The 17,068-nt window shown below is 42.3% G+C and overlaps 1 protein-coding gene across 2 annotated transcripts in view; it reads right to left on the bottom strand.

Moving 5' to 3' along the window:
• Positions 1–17,010, bottom strand: part of PHTF2 (putative homeodomain transcription factor 2) — a 393,241-nt gene extending 376,231 nt beyond the window's left edge. For both annotated transcript variants that reach the window (XM_029615118.1, XM_029615117.1), the window contains exon 1: positions 16,734–17,010. The gene's annotated coding sequence lies outside the window, so the exon portion shown is untranslated. The remainder of the gene's footprint in view (positions 1–16,733) is intronic.
• Between the last annotated feature and the right edge of the window lie 58 nt (positions 17,011–17,068).

The raw sequence follows: 17,068 nt of genomic DNA on the forward strand, positions 1-17,068 counted from the left end.
ATGTACTATTCATTTCCTTTGTTTCTTGAATGAACTTTGGCCTTAATGCTGAGTTAATTGAAGTTATCATGCCATTTCAATATAATAGTAAAGTTAAAACCATTGTCTCTGCTTTGCAGTTCTTTTTCATATTCTGCAATAGCTTCTAAACTCCATCTCTTCCCTCCTCAGCCTTGGCTTACTGCCCTCATCTATGCCCTATGATGTATGCTCTGGCAGCTGAAGTGCTATGGATAAAGTCCCGCAACCCTTCTGATCTCCTTCACTACTCTGCTCTTTCTATAGCAAAATATTGTTTCCGTAACATATTAGCTTAGCATTCCAGCAAGAGATATTTAGGGCTGCGCTGTCATTCTACAACTATATAATCAGGCTGTCAGTAAATCTGCTGAAAGTCAGTATAAAAAAAAAAGAAAGTCCTGCCTGTCAAAGTAATTTCATGTTTGTAAAAATGTCATGAGAGATGAGGGCAATCTTTGGTGCCATGAGCTCAGCTCCAGAAGTCTGCAGTAATCAGGATTTGAGGGGAGGGGGGGTGGGGAATATGTTTTGGTGCATAAAGAGTGAATGTTGGCAAAATAAAGGTGAGTTGTGCATAAAATGGCAACAGAAAAACCTGCATGCATTAAAAAAAAAAAGTTAGGTTGTCAGTAAAAATCTGGCCAGTAAAAAGATGAGCAGATGGCAACACTACTATAGATATAGACAGCTTCCTAGTGAAACAGGAATAGTTAACAGAGGAAAAAAATCAGCAGAACCAGGGGTCACGATTTGAAGCTCCAGCGAGGAAGACTCAGAACCAATGTCAGGAAGTATTTCTTCACGGAGAGGGTGGTGGATGCCTGGAATGCCCTTCCGGAGGAAGTGGTGAAGACCAAAACTGTGAAGGACTTCAAAGGGGCGTGGGATAAACACTGTGGATCCATAAAGTCTAGAGTATGTGAATGAAGAGAGGGTGGCTTGCGGGAATGACAGCTGCTACCTGGTGATAATACCCTTATTCAATAAACATACACACAGTAAATGCGACTCCAACATTGCTCTATGCTTCAACGGCAAGAGGAAATGTGGAAAAAAGGATTTGCATTCACAAAAAAGCGGGGAGTAGCTTGCTTGTTACAGCGGTTACTGCACCAAACCAAATAAGCCTGATACTTCACTTTCAATGCATATCCAGCGTAGCTCTCTGCTTCAATGGCGGGGGAGGGGGGGAATGAAGAAAAGATTATTTATATTCAGACAACAACCAACAAGGATTGAATTACATAGTCTGGGTAAACAAATAAGCATGGGAGTAGCTTGCTTATTGAGGCAGTTACTACCCCTAACCAATTAAGCTAGATACTTCACTTAGATGCAGTTACAGCACTGCTCTCTACATTAATGTACATAGTTTCTCCTTACATTGACTTCGATATGGTACTGTTTATTGTATTTTCTTCCTTTCAGTTCATTGTAAGCCGGCATGATGTGCCTTACGAATGTCGGCAAAAAAAAAAGCCTATAAATAAATAATGGTGGGGGTGGAAGGGAATTGGAACCAAAAAGTTACTAAGGGCCAAGAGTAACAGATAAGTATGAGAAAAAAAACAAGTGTGAAAGCCTGCTGGGCAGACTGGATGGGCCGTTTGGTCTTCTGCCGTCATTTCTATGTTTCTATAAAAGACAATTTTAATCCACAAAAGGAGGAACTAAGCATATTATTTTGGAATCTTCTATCTTATAATGTCTTGTATTCAACATTAATACATATCTAGGGCAAACCTGGATAACTGTATGAAGTACTAGCAATCTCACCTCTAGCTTTCAATATATCATGTAATTATGCTCAGTCTTATGTATACAAAAAAAAAATGGATTCATGTCCTGTCTGATGGGCCTGGAGGGGAGCAGGGACTGTGTACCATAGAGGGAAGAAGGAAAAATACTCCAGGCCAGGGAGGAGGAAAGGAAGGCAGTTGTCCTTACTGAGCTGAACAGTGCCAGTCCTAGAAACAGTATTTAGAATATATATATAGCTTCCTCCAGTTTTCCTGGCCATCATGGCCATGTGAACTGGGCATTCTACATAGGATAGGCATAGGGGATATGTAAAAGAAAATTGGATAAAAAGAAAAAAAGCTTCTTGTGATCCCCTTTGACATTTAGATATATAACCAGTTGAGAATCTAATAAGATGACTTATCAAAGAATATACATTTCATTAATCCTGGGTGCAAAGCCTTTCTATATGGAGCTCCCCAGTCCAGGGTTGGACACATCCAAGGGGACAATTTGGATTGGAGAATTTTGGATACCCCTAATCAGACTGGAATTGTCCTGTTACCAGGACAGGGAGTCACTGAGCAGTTACGATACATGGATGCTGTCCCAAAGGTCTTGAGTGGCCTGCAGCCATTGTGACCTAAGAGTCCATTGGGCTCTCCTTATATGGAGAAGTGCCATGGGAGTGATATATATAGTTGATGCCATGAGGCCCAACAGAGTCAGCATGTCCCATGCGAACGTTTACTGACTCATCTGGATCCCTTCCGCTGTGATCATCAAGGTGATAGACCTTTGTTGCGGAAAGAAAGCATTTGCTTGATTCATGTCAAGCAGAGCACAGAAACTCCAATTGAGATGACAGGCTCAGATGAGACTTAAAGGTAATAGATAACTAACCCTAGTAACTCCAACACTCGGACTGTCATGGGCACAGATTCTGCTGTTCCTACCTGAGGTCTGCTCTTAACTAACCAGTCATCCAGATAGAGATAAACATGCACCCTCAGCTTGCACAAATACATCACCACCACAGCAAGGATTTGGTGAAGAGAAATGAGGTGCTAATAGGTGAAAAACTGCAGTACGTGATACTGGAGGTATCCTGTGATAGGGAATCTGTATGGGTATAAGCATCCTTTAGATATGGAGAGAGCATAACCAGTCCATTTTTTGCAGAAAAGGGATCAAGGTGCCTAGGGATACCCTCTTGCATTTTTCTCTTGATAAATTTGTTCAAGGCCATTAGAATGGGATGAACAGCCCCTGTTTTCTTTGGAATCCGGAGGTACTTGGAGGAGTATTCTCACCCTCTTTCTCCTGGTAGAATGGGCTCGAACGCATTGGTCTGTAAGAGGGAGGAGAACTTCTTTTGTAGCAGTTCCTGATGTGGTGAGTGACCCCCACAACTGGAATCTGGGACCTGATTTGGTAGAAAACACAACAGATTTAATCTATACCCTCTTCCGACAATGCCAAAGATGCACATGTCCAAAGTTAACTGGGCCACCAATTTACATAAGACTGCAGCATGCTTCCAACAGGGAGAGATACTCCAGTATCAGCACTGAAATGCTGGCAATGCTCTCCGCGATGCAGTAAAGACCCCATTCTAGGCGTTGACTGGTTTGCTGTCTGGGGCTTAGTGGCCCGCTGTTGCTGAGGATAGGCACGTGGGGCAGAGGATAGTTCCTCCTCAGTTGGAAGAAGTGACTGTGTCCAATGCTCAAATATCTCCTAGATGAGAAAGCCAGGTCTGAAGTGCCAGCAAAGAGCTGCTGGAGTGTTGCACAGAGTTCTTGGAACCGGGCAATCATTTCCTTCACCTTATCTCTGAAGAGATTATTTCCTGTACATGGCACTTCAGCGAGTCTTTCCTGGATTTTGGTTGGAGATCAGAGGCCCACCATCAGGCAAGTCTGTGGGACCAAATGCCACAGGAGAGACTCTCGATGCAATCACAAAAACACTGAAGATTGAGCAGACCATGTGTTTTCCACACTCCAAGCCCTTTCCCATCAGTGACTTGGATTGGATTTGACCACCAAATCCAATCCAAAGCAGTAGCTGTCTTATCAAATCAGGGAACCTTCTGGATGTGATAAATCACATCCACCTTCTTGTTGACAGGAGGTGCAGAGAGGGGGGTTCTACATTTTCATCAGCACCTCCTTAAGGGTATCCAGGATTTTCTTTTTAAACTCATCTTCAGTCTATAAATGGAATGGGCACCACCATGCTCCTGACAACCTGTGAAGGGAGGTCCTCGGGAGGGGGGTTTCCTTCTCTCTTGGAGAAGAGATCAGAGGGGAAACCCACTGACCACTCTTCTTCGGAAGGGTCACTGGATTTATAGCTGTACCATCAGTATTCAGACTCCGATTCCCACTGGTCTGCCAGAGGCGAGGACTCCTGAGACACTCGATCCTCAGTCAAAGTCACTGAAGGAAGTGCTCTTAGCTGTTTGGGCCTGGATTCCAAGGAGTCTCTGGATTCACTATAGGCCACCAGCACTAAGGAAAACGATGGTCCCCCCAATGCAGATGATGCTACCTCCACAGTCCTTTTAAGAAAACAGAAATGACAGCAGAACAGGACCAAATGATCCACCCAGTCTGCCCAGCAAGTTTATGCCAGTATCTGCTGCACTGTGCAGGTTACCCTCATGCTTATCAGTTTCTTAGACCTTAAAAGTCAGGGCCCTCGGATGCTGTTTGAATCCAATTTCCATTAACCCTTGCCGTGGAAGCAGAGAGCAATGATGGAGCTGCATTAAAAGTATCAGGCTTAGTGATTAAGGGTAGAAAAAGCTGCATCAGCAAGTTACCTGCATGTTTTATTTGTTCCCCAATCTGTAAAAGCCAGGGCCCTTGTTGGTTGCTGTATGAATCCACTACCTCTTTTCCTACTGCCACTGAAGTAGAAAGCAATGATGGCGTTCCATTAACAGTATCAAGACTTATTTGTTAAGGGTAGCAACTGCCACACCGGCAAGTTACCCCCAGATACCCACATGCGCTCATTACTTTATTTCCATCCTCTAGCCTTTAGAGATCCACAGTGTTCATCCCATACCCCTTTGAACTCCTTCACTGTTTTCGTCTTCACCATCTCCTCCAGAAGGGCATTGCAGGCATTCACCACCATGAAGAAATATTTCCCGAGTTTCATTTCATGACCTTTAGTTCTATTGATTTCTTTCCAACGGAAAAGGTTTGATGATTGTGTATTATTAAAACCTTTCAGGTATCTGAAGGTCTGTGTCATATCTCCCCTGCACCTTCTCTCTTCCAGGGTATACATATTCAGATCTTTCCACCTCTCCTCATAAGTCTTCCAATGCTGACCCTTCACCATTTTGGTCACTCTTCTTTGGACCATCTCTATCCTGTCGTTAGCCTTTTTGAGATATGGGCACCAGTACTGAACACAGTACCCCAACACCTCACCAAGGACCTGAACAAGGGCATTATCACCTCTTTTTTCTTACTGATTATTCCTCTCTCTATGCAGCCCAGCATTCTTCTGGCTTTAGCTATCATCTTGTCACATTGCTTTGCTGCCTTCAGATCATCAGACACTACCGCACCAAGGTCCCTCTCACAATCCACACACAGTCTTTCATCGCCCATTACTTATAGCTCTTTTGGATCGCTGCAATCCAGATGCATGACTTTGAATCCCAGCTGCCAAATCTTTGACCACTCTTCAAGCTTTCTTAAATCACTTTTCATTCTCTCTACTCCTTCAGATACGTCCACTCTGTTACAGATTTAATATCAACAGCAAACAGACAAACTTCACCTTCTATCCCTTTCGCCAGGTCGCTCACAAAGATATTGAACAGAACTGATCCCAAAACAGATCCCTGTGGCACTCCATGTAACACCGTTCTTTTGATGCTGGTGAATTGATCTTCCGGGGTCTACATTTTTTTTCTTCAGTTCCAACTGGGACCAGCGGCCCTTCTTGGTCATGGTTATGCATTTGCGACACCCATGGACATCATGCAATGCCCCATGCACAGTATAATTCATGGGGATCCATAATATACATAATTCTGCTGCACTGAGAGCATTTCTGGAACCCACTAGACATGTTGAATTGAAAAAAGAACTGAAGCAAAATCAAACTATATGGCAATAGTGGAATGATGCCCCCAGCCACATAACAGATGAGAATGAAAACTTGCAGAATGCTTGGAAAACCTACCTAGGCAACTATCCCTCTAAGACAACAGCAGGGACATATGATGAACATTCCTGCTGCCAGAAAACCCCACAGATGCCTAGAAAAAGGAAGTGAGGCAAAAAACCATGACCTGAGGGCTCTGCGGAAAAAGAGACTGAGGGGCGCCCACGTGGACACGTGGCATAATGGAATATGCAGGCATGTTCAGTGATGTAAGGTCAAAGTTCTAGAAACTTTGACATACATTTTCTGGGCCAAGCTCCATTGGATGATGTCACCCACATGCAAGGACTGCCATCCTGCTTTTTCTCAGAGAAAAGGAATTTTGAACATGGCTAATTTAAAACACTTTATTTGTTGATTTCTTGTCAAACCTTTTCTAGTTCTCATACAAATGAATCCCTAAACTGTATTTTTTATTTTTTTTTAACTAAATCCTTTTCAAAACTGAAACAATTAGCTCAATGCACAGCCTTGACAGGCCTATCATTTTCAGTCTCTAGAAAGAACGACCGAACTGAGCTAGCAGAAGGGGGAACTGTGATCAGTTCCCTTCTCAGAATTTTTCTCCCATGAGATACTTCCCAAAAATGAACAAATAAGTGACAGCAGGTGGATGGTGTGCGTAAAGAATAAGGGCCACCATATTTAACAATTTTGAATTCATTTCTGGACAAAACCACTATTAGAAAAAGCCATTTAGAGAAGGAGAACAACTTAAAGAAGTGCCTTCTACTCACTCCAAAGTTGAAATCTACAAGTACAAAGCTGAGGGAAAATAAATTATTTCTCCCATTCTAGTCTCTAAAACCAGAACCCTAATATTTTAATTTTTTTTAATGGGCTTTGAGAAAAACCTGTGCACCTGGACACAGAATCTCCTGCTCTCTCCAAATCCTTCCTGATGAATCATCATAGGGCTGCGACTGTTATAATTAGTGGACACTGTGGCAGCTGACCACGCCCATGGGGGGAAGTCCCGTGAGAGGCCACCGGTCAGGCTCAGCTCTTGGACACACAAACACAGAGATTGATCTTTTATTAAACAATGTGGTGAAGCCACCAGAGGTGGCAGTGGTGAGCAGCAGAAGTAGGCCGGCTGGGCTAGTATCCCTCAGGCGCTGGAACAGCGACTCCTCCGGTAGCAGTGCTGTAGTGGAAAGAACTGAGAATAATGAGTACAGTGGAATATGCACAAAGCCCCAGTATGGAGAACCCCAGGATAGGGAGAGCAGGCCCTCGAGGAGTGAGTACCTGATCCCTGAGAGGCTTGAAGGTAATGTACTCGCACAGTGGTTCCACGTAGGAGATGGCACTGGCGATGGAACGGGGGCAGGCCCTCGAGGAGCGAGTACCTGGTTCCAGGGAACAGCTCTGAGGTGGAGATGGTAGTACTCACTGGTGTTGAAGATAGCGAATCCCTCCAAACAGAAGAGAAGGTAGGAGCAGGCAGCGAGTCAGGGAACATGGGCCCTCGAGGAGAGAATACCAGATCCTGATAGCGACCTGAAAAGCAAGTGAGGCCCCTGAGGAGCAGGTACCCCGTTAGCGTTAAGAGTCCAATGGAATTGGAGGCAGAGTAGCTGGGTACGGACAGCGAATCCCATCCGTAAGGTATCCCTTGCTAACTCAAAGGCTAGCAAACAATGTAGGCTTTAAATATCCGGGCAGCATGACATCATCACAGGGGGATGCCCCTGAGGTTCGTGCCAAATAGGAAATAAGAGTGAGGGCCACATGGCGGGAGGCAGCGCCCAAGCCGGTCCGGGGACGCCGGAGAGGATGGCAGGCAGACGCCGCGGCAGCCAGGAGTCCATCCACAGCAAGAGGAGGTGCAAGGAAAGAAAGGTAGGTAGAGTGAAGCCGTCAGGAAGGGACAGTTGCAACAGTGACCAACCAGGTTCTGCTTCAGGAGCAAAATATCTCACACCCTCATTCCTTCCCCCATCCTAATCAGGGAAAAAAATGAAATGTGCTTGCTCCCCTACATTTATTACCAGCCTTCTATTTAATGCACAACTGAATGACTTCCCTTAGGTCTATAAAAACTCAAAATAATATATGCATACAAGTGCTGCAACTAAGCTATTGCTGTTACCAATATATAGGTTAGTACCACGGTAGTAATGTGTTTAATTAGAATACTGAAACGGACATTTAATTTTAGTATTTGCACTGAAGAATCCCATTATTCCCAGCTACAGCAGCACAGATATCTTTCAAAGGGGGTAATTTTAAAAGGACTTACATGCTTAAAACTGGGTTTTACATATGTAAAAGCAATTTATGCATATAAATGGGTTTTGAAAATCGCTACAGTATATGCCATTAAATTGTCAATAGGTTTTACACACGCAAGTGTACTTTAAGCATGTAAATGGGTTTTTGAAAATTAATATGATAGTATGTTACGTTACATTTACACACATAACTACTTTGACAATTAGCTCCAAAGCTTTTAAAAGACAATATACATTGTCTTATGGGTCTTCACACTCTTGATCATTTCGCTATCTAAAAAAATGCAAATTAAAATGCATTAAAAGTTGGAGTTTATTTCACTAATCTGCACAACATACTCTATATATTCATCATGAAAGAACAATTATGGAAATATTCCAAAAGTAATTAAGAATAAAAAGTCAGAAAGGTCCTGACTGCATAAATCTTCACACCCTTGATTCAACCGTAAGTCCCTTTTGCAGCAATAACAGCTATCAGCGGTTCAGGTTAAGTGTCCATCAACTTTGTACAGCCAGGTGGTGAAGTTTTTGCCCATTCTTCTTGGCAGAATAGCTCAAGCTCTCTCAAGTTGCCTGGCGACTGTCTATGGACTGCAGTCTTCACGCCTTGCTACAGATCTTTCTATTGGAGTCAGGTCTGGACTATAAAACTGGGCATTCGAGGATACCCACTTTCTTCTTGCTGAGCCACTCCATTGTTGCTTTTTCTTTATACTTAGAATCGCTATCCTGTTGAAAAGATGAATTTTCCCCCATCCCATAGCAGAACAGAACAGGTTTTCCTTCTGGATCTGCTGTACTTTGTTCAATCCATTTTCATGAGTCTCCTTGCCCCTGGTGCTGCAAAAGATCTCCACAACATAATGCTGGCACCAGCATGCTTTACTGTGGGAATGGTGTAAGCAGGGTTATTTTGACTTTTACCACACATCACTAAGCACGAAGACCAAATAGTTCCATTTTGGTCTCATCAGACTACAAAAAAAAAAAAAAAAAAAAAAAAAAAAAAAAAAACTTTCCCCCACATTCATACAATGTCTCTTAAACATTGTTTCTTTGCAATCATTATATGGCACATCATATGGCTTTTGTTCAGCAGTGACTTGCTTCTTAACACCTTCCCACAGAGGCCATGTTTACAAAGTAATCTTGAAATTGTTTTTAGTCCACATTTTGCCTAGTCTCATCCAGAGACCGCTGTATTTCTTTGAAAGTAATCTTAAGCCTCACAGTGAATTTCCACAGCAGTTTCTTTGTTACTGACTTTGGAAGGCCAGCCTCATCCACCTAAGGGCTGGGGGAATTGATTACCTGTATGTCAATGAGCCCAATCTCTGGAGTCATCTTTGGATGACATTCCTTTGAGAGACACGTTTTTGGTTATTTTTTTCCTTAGAGAATCAAAGATGAGATTTTCCGTAAACATTTTCTTACTAAGGACTTCCTCTTTTGTGGAAAGAGTCTTGGTTTTCCAGATGTTTCTTTTGTAATACAGTCTCGGAAGAAACAATACTTATTGTTAAGACAGAAGGTCTTTTCAATAGGAGCTACTTTCTTTTTATAATACCCTTGTAAATGTCTGGTAACTTACCAAAAAAAATAAGTTTGTTTTCTCTGATCCCATGTACTTGGAAACTTTCCTTAATAAGATATCAGGTTAGGTTTATTGGGCCTGGGGTATGGGGGTTATGTTTATCTGTAGATTTAAAAAATTAAGACACCTCCATCCTTAGTTGAGTCATTTAACTTTTTCTTTTTAATTACCTACTAATGAGGTTGTCCCACTTTTTGAAGGCTTGAATATTAAAACATCGTGGAAATGAATGTTTGGAAACAGATGGTATTTCCTTTATTATTTACCTGTCGTTTCCATAATACCTTTTGAAGGTTTTCTTGATGCAAGAAGTAAATCTGAACAAAGATTAAATTTAAAAAAAAAAAAAAAAAAAAGGAAAGCCAGCCTGACTGTAGCAATGCCATGGTGGTGCCAAACTGTTTCCACTTTACAAGGATAGGACTTGATCGGGTCCCAATCTGTACTTTTGAATAGTTATCCTGCATTCTCCTTGTTCGGTATGTTTTGACCTTCGCTTCAAATTCACTTCATACAACAAACAGCTTGATTCTTCACCGTGGAGTATTTGAATTAGCTTAGCTACACTATCTGGGCTTTATTTAACTTACTATGAACTTTAAGGAATTTTTTTGAACAAGAGCTAAGGTGGGATTGCTCTGATACAGGATGCGAAGACTTATAAAAGCAAGACTTTTTTTAAATTAAGAGTATACAAATATTCCAAAATTATCCTGAAAAAACAATTAGAGTGTATATTGAGCAATCAGCAAAATAAATTCCCATTTTAATGCAATTTTAATTTGTATTTTTTTTTCAGACAGCAGAATGCACCAAAAAAATAAAAATACAAGGGTATGAAAACTTTTGTAAGGCACTCAATTATAAGTAAATGGCAATATTAGCTTGGAATTGTCAGTCAGTTTATAAAGTAATTAATAGAGAACATAAATCTATCACTAAAGAGCTTTGACGTGGTCATCACTGATCAACATCCTTAAAACCACAAAGAGCCCCATTACTATAATGTGTAGTGGATAAACTACTGAAACTGGCTAAACATAATGGCTACATGAGCCTGCAGACATATATATTTTTACCAGTTTTTGCATAGCTTAATTTTAGCTTAGTCAAGTATTTTCATAGGAGACTTGAGATACTGCCAGCAAAATAGGTAAAAATAGTACTGAATCACAAGGAACACCTATTTTAAACAGGAAATATGCAGTGTCTAGTTGCTAACTGTTGAGGAGTTGTTTTTCTTAATAAGTGGGTGTGGTGGAGTATAAACAACCAAAGTAATGAGTTATAGAGCTATTATTGCTCAATTATACATTCCATCCCCTTAAAAATACCAATCCTGTTGTCAGTAAATCAGCTGTGAGGCCCAAAAGATTGTATCAGTTGCCAGTAGCCTAGTTGCTTTTATACTAGTTTAGGGGCCGAGAGCACTGTTTAATCTGCTGTTGGACGAGGGTTAAATAGGCGCTAATCCACCCCCGTAATGCAATAGGGGGATTAGCGCCTATTTAACATGCGTCCGACGCGGAGTGAACGAGTTAGCGCTCATCACATGCAAATGCACGTGAATGAGGTTATTACTCATTTACTCCAAATGCAAAAAGATAAATGTGCGTCTCAGACGCACATTTATCGCTCAGATATTGCCTGCCTGAAGCAGGTGTTAATACCTGAGCGCATTGAAAAGAAGTACAGAAAAAACTGCTTTTCTGTACTTCTTTTTTAAAGTAAAAAAAATAAAATAAAATAACTCAGCAGACCGCTGAGTTATGAAGATCAACGCCAGTAAACTCGTCCTCTGTTTTCATAACCGGACGTCTGCCAGTAAGGAAAATGGCCGCCGATGAAAACGTCTGCTGAGTTTATCGGCGGCCATTTTCCTTACTGGCAGACAGGCAGGTTATGAAAACTGAGGCTGAGTTTACCGGCGTCTGTCTTCATAACCGGCAGCCGCAGCGGGTCGCATTAGCAAGGAAGCGCTAAGGTGTGCGGGGGTAGGAGTGATGTGTGTGTGGTGTAAGTGACTGTGGTTAGGAGTGAGTGGGTGGGGATGTGTGCAATGGTATGTTTTTGTGGTGTGTGTGGGGTGGGGGTGAGCTGCCGGATTGGAGAAGTAGGTGTGCGGGAGAGGGGCAGATTGTTACAATAAGATTTGCAGTGGATGGCTGCTGCTGCCAATAGCAGGACCTGGACACACGTGTCAGTGCAGGGCTGTTTCTTGACACTGACCCACATACCAGAAACATTGAAGGGAGGCAAGAGAAAAAGATGGGATGGTAGTGACTGGAAGCAGAAAAAGTTGGATGATAAAGTGCCTACATGGAGAGGAAGGGGAGGAGAGTGCCTGTAAGCAGAGAAGCTGGAAAGGATGTGGGATGTACCTGATAAAACAAGAAGCTGATAGATGGATGTACATGAAAGGCAGAGCGAAAAAAATTAAGAGACTGGGGTGGATGGGGATGGTAGGGAGCTTTGGAAAGCAAGGAAGAGTGCCTGGAAGGAGGATGTGGTGGGTAGAGTCAAGAGAATAGGGAAGGCAAGATAAATGGGCAAGGTTAAAAAAGAAAAAAAAAAAAAAGAGCAAATTAAGAACACAAAACCAAAGCAAAAAAAAAAAAAGGAAGGAAAAGAAAAAGGAAAAATTCCTCTGGCTCCTAAAAACAGTTGTCTGGCACCAGAGTTCTCTAAATATTTTTCCACACTTGATGAGGGAAATTCAACTTGTGTTCTCTCTGCAACATAAGCTGATGAAAGAAAGAGGGAAGAAAGGTACATGAACATCCATATTCTGACATTTTAAACTAATTATTACCAATTCTGAGCTATAAAAAAATTGTACAAAAGTAGCTTTTTACTAGGGACAGTAACCTTCAAAGGGGCACGCGAGCGCACATTGACGCACGTGCATTGGCGTGTACCTAGGACGTGGCTTTTTTATAACATATGCGCATGTGTCAAAACAGCCTGGGTGCTCGTATGTGTGTGCCCTGATTTTAAAACTGGGTGCGCACAGATCAGGGTATGAGCTGATCAAGTGCTTTCCTCGCGGAATGATGAATCCCGCGAAAAAGGGGGCGAAGGGCCTGCCAAAGGCCGCAGCCATGGTGCGATTTTGCCAGTGCAGCCTTTCGCAGCAAATAGTGACATCATAAAAGATGTAGCTATTCACCGCACTACTGTAGGCGATAATGTTCCTCACATTATCGCCGGCAGCAGTGCGGCAGCCAACTCCTCCCCTCCAGCTAATTTAAATCCTATTGCACGCGATAAACTTTTAGAAAATAACCCCCTAAGTCAGGAAAGCAAAGACGTTACTTCAATTACCACTCCCTATCAACCTGTCAGGTTGCTAGTTTGGAGATATTAAACCCCTTACAGGTTCAAGACAAAGGGGCCGATGCAATAAATGAGCATGGAAAATGGGCGCTCAATGTTCAGTGCCCACTTTCCCAATGCATCTCCTGGGGCGCAATTCAATAATTTAAAATGAGGGGTCGCGCTACCAAGGAGGTGCTAGGTATAACTGTGCACCCCTAGCGCCTCCTTGGCAGTGGGCACCCAGGAGAGGTGGCTGTCAGTGGGTTAGGAAAATGGACACTCAATTTTACAAGCATCCGTTTTCCTAACCAGTGCACAGCCATGGGTTAGGAAAATGGACGCTCGTTAATTGCGCATCTGTTTCCTTAACCTGACTGCCGGCACTTTTTTTTTTTTAAACCTTTTGGTTCCTCCAACTTAATATTGCCACGATATTAAGTCGGAGGATGTACAGAAAAGCACATTTTTTTTTTTTTTTTAGATCTGGGGTGAATAATAGCCTCATCAACAAGCATTTGCATGTGATGAGCGCTCTTACTTTCGCCGGGGACTGGACGCACGGTTTGGATGCACTAATCCCCTTACAGCATAAGTCCCTTGGACGCACGTCCAACCACTGGGTAAACAGTGCACTGTTTTGCATCTGCCCCAAGGTTTATTTTTAAGCAACAGGATAAACACAATACTAGTTCAATTTACTTTTAGCAAAAAACACAACATATAAGCTTCCTCTAGGTTTGGAGCACTGTTGGTTCAAGGTCTTTAGCATTTAGTCCAAATCTTTAGCAGGTAAGTCCAGTCCAAGTCAGAATCCACTCAGCAAAATCAGCAGGTACAGGTACAGGCGTGGTGATGGGTCTCCTGATCCAGACTTCAGCATGAAGCTCACAGCCCTTAAGTTGCTGGGAACAATTTATTGCTCCCAGCAATCCTCTTCTGAATTCCTGAAGACCAACCAGACCCTCAGCTGCATGGTTATAGGTCTAGGGTTTGGATATCCAGGCTCGGTGCTATGAGCAAGCCTTTCCCACAGTACAGCCAACTGGTGGTTCAGAGGCAAACCTCCAGCATCTCACCCCAGCACTCTGCTGATAGAAGGCCAGCTAGGGTTTTTTGGTTTGTTTTTTTTTACCAAAACCACTCTGGACAATACTATTGCCCCGAATCTCAGAATTTGGCACAAATTAACAAAACAGTCATTTCATCTCAGAAGTGAATGCTTGCATGTTTCTGAACATATGTGTAAGAATAGATCATTTAAAAAGTAATAAATATAAAAAGGTGCTATATAATATTTATTAAAAGAAAACACTGTAAGACAAAGTCATCCAAATTCTCTTCAGTCTTGTAGGTAGGAATTTGACAAGGATATGACAAATTCATGTAAAAAGGCTGATTACTAGAAAGGCAGGACTACTATAATACATGTTTGTCTAATAAACTTACTAAACAATTCTAATATTTTCAGAAAAATAATTACAGGTCTATCTTGCATAGATCCACCAGGACAGTTATGTGACATAAGAATAATTTCAGTAATGTAATGCTGATCTCGTACATCACAATAGAATAAACTGTTCCATAGCGGATAACAATATTTATTTTTGCACCAATAATACTCCTAATCCTCCAATATCTTTGTTTTAATCAAATGTGACTATCATAATAGGCATCATCAATAAAATCTTTTCATATATCTCAACTCTCTGCCTTACATATGATCATGGGTCACCTGCAATTACTACAACACTTTTTTATATATTTTTTGGCAATTAAAAAGTTCCCTTATCTTAAATAAATCTCCGTTAAGGTCCAGGAGTCAAATTAATAATATATGGAATGCTCCTATATTCGCCCAAATACCCTGACACAGGAGCATTCATATATTATCAATCTGAATCCTGGACCTTAATGGTCAAGTTTTCAGGATATCCACAATGAATATGCATGAGAAAGATTTACGTGCACTACTGTAAACAAATCACTCTCATTGTGGATATCCTGAAAGCACTTGATCAATCAGGTTACTTGAGGGCCAAGCTGAAAACCACTGATCTAAGTAACGCTTAGGATACCATTACCCCCAAAACTGCTTAATCAATTCTACAGTTAACGTACTGCTGCCTTTCACAACCCACACCAATAGTTTAAATAGATTACAATTTGAAAGCAAACAATACATGAACAGTTAGAAACCTCTGTATGAGGTTTATGGAAAAAATGTTACAACCTGGGGCAAAAAAAAACCAAGTGCAAAACCTGAATCAATAAAATTGAGCACAAACATTCAAAGGTTTTCTGAGGAACTTTTCTATTAACATAAAACACTCTAGAGAGCAATATCTGCATCACTGGAAAGTGCAAAATGATCGCACACATGGGAATATAACTTCTGAAGTGAACCAGATTCATTACTTGCTAAGTTCTATATGTAAAATGTTTTGTCATGTATACCAATGTGTTTTTGATTTCAAAATATATCATTGTATTAAAAACATAATAGTTACCCAGTTAAATGAGAAATTACTGGAGAATGTACTGAAACAGGCTGTTATGCTCCTTTTCTTCCCAGGGTTTAAATTTTACATTAATTTTATTGTAATATTTCAGATTTTTCCATATTCTGCCTTCAAATAATTAAAAACTATGATGGGTCATTTAGGGAAGAAGGAAAAAGTATTCTTTCCTTTATCTCCATTTAAATGCATTGGAATTGGTGAAGGTGACAAGATTCAAGGTAGATTTTCTTTTTATTACTGTACACACCATGAGTCTGAAGCCATTTTATTGAAAGGGAATCACATATAAGGCAACAATATTGCTGTTAAACACATGAGATTAGAAAATGTAAACTAATTTTTGCAAATTTGAAGGGTTTTTTTTTACACCATGAACTCTATATTAATAGGACAGAGTAAAACCCTCTTATTGTGTGGTCTCACTTGCCTTAAGATGTCAAAATTGAACTGCTTCTCAGCTCCAACAACAAAAAAGGCAGCATCTTAAATAAGTGGATCTCACAACACCTAGTAATACAGAAAACGGTCGAGCTAATCCTCCTCGGGACAGTTAGTTACGACCTCCCTGCCTTGTGTAGTGAGTAATATTTGAAAGGCTCATTTGCTCAGCACTAACACATGCATCTATCGTACCTGAGCCAGCATGAAAAAAAAAATAGAAGCAACACCTCTGGCCAAACTGCTAAAAAATCTCCAGCATAATTCTGAAAGCCCTTTGCAGATCACCCAGGCACGACACAAGCCAACGGCGGCAGTAGCATCCTGCTGCCACAAGCACTGTGCATCCTGCCCCCACCCTCCACAGGCGAGCAGGCTACCAAGCCCAGTCCGCACCACAAAACGGCACAGCCGGCAGACCACCGGGGGCAAACCCTGGTTAGGTCCATCAGCGCCAGGGAGGAGGGGAAGACCCCCGCCTGCCGCCTGCCCACAGCTTGTATTATCCTTCTCAGACTGACGGTCAAGGTGTCCCGAGCCGGCAGCTCCCCCAACCCCATAATCACACTCTCTAGCCTCGGTTCCCTTTCAACCACAGCAGCGCTCCCAGAGCCCTCTTATCAACCACGTCCCTCGAATAAACAGAAAGGGGAGTCCGTTCCTTACCGGGATGCGGGCGCCGCGCGGAGAGAAGAACGGTAACCGCCAGCGGAGCGTGAAAAACGCAAGAGGGAAGCGCCACAGCGCAGCCGCCGCGCCTCGAGCTCGCCAGTCTGCGAAAACCAAACGCAAGCAACAGCGGCGCAGGACCCCCTCCAACCGGCAGGCAGATGGGGGAGGGGGAAGAAGCAGAGAGAACGGGGAGGGGGGGGTGGAGTTTCCTACTTTGACGCAGAGCGTCACCCAATCCTCCAAACACCGGGAACGCTCGCCGTAAAATGCAAGGTACAGAGAGGGACACTGTACGTCAACTCTATGGTTTCGGCCCCTAGCGCTCGTTT

This window comes from Rhinatrema bivittatum, chromosome 9 (assembly GCF_901001135.1).
Source record: "Rhinatrema bivittatum chromosome 9, aRhiBiv1.1, whole genome shotgun sequence".
Taxonomy (NCBI): Eukaryota; Metazoa; Chordata; class Amphibia; order Gymnophiona; family Rhinatrematidae; genus Rhinatrema; species Rhinatrema bivittatum.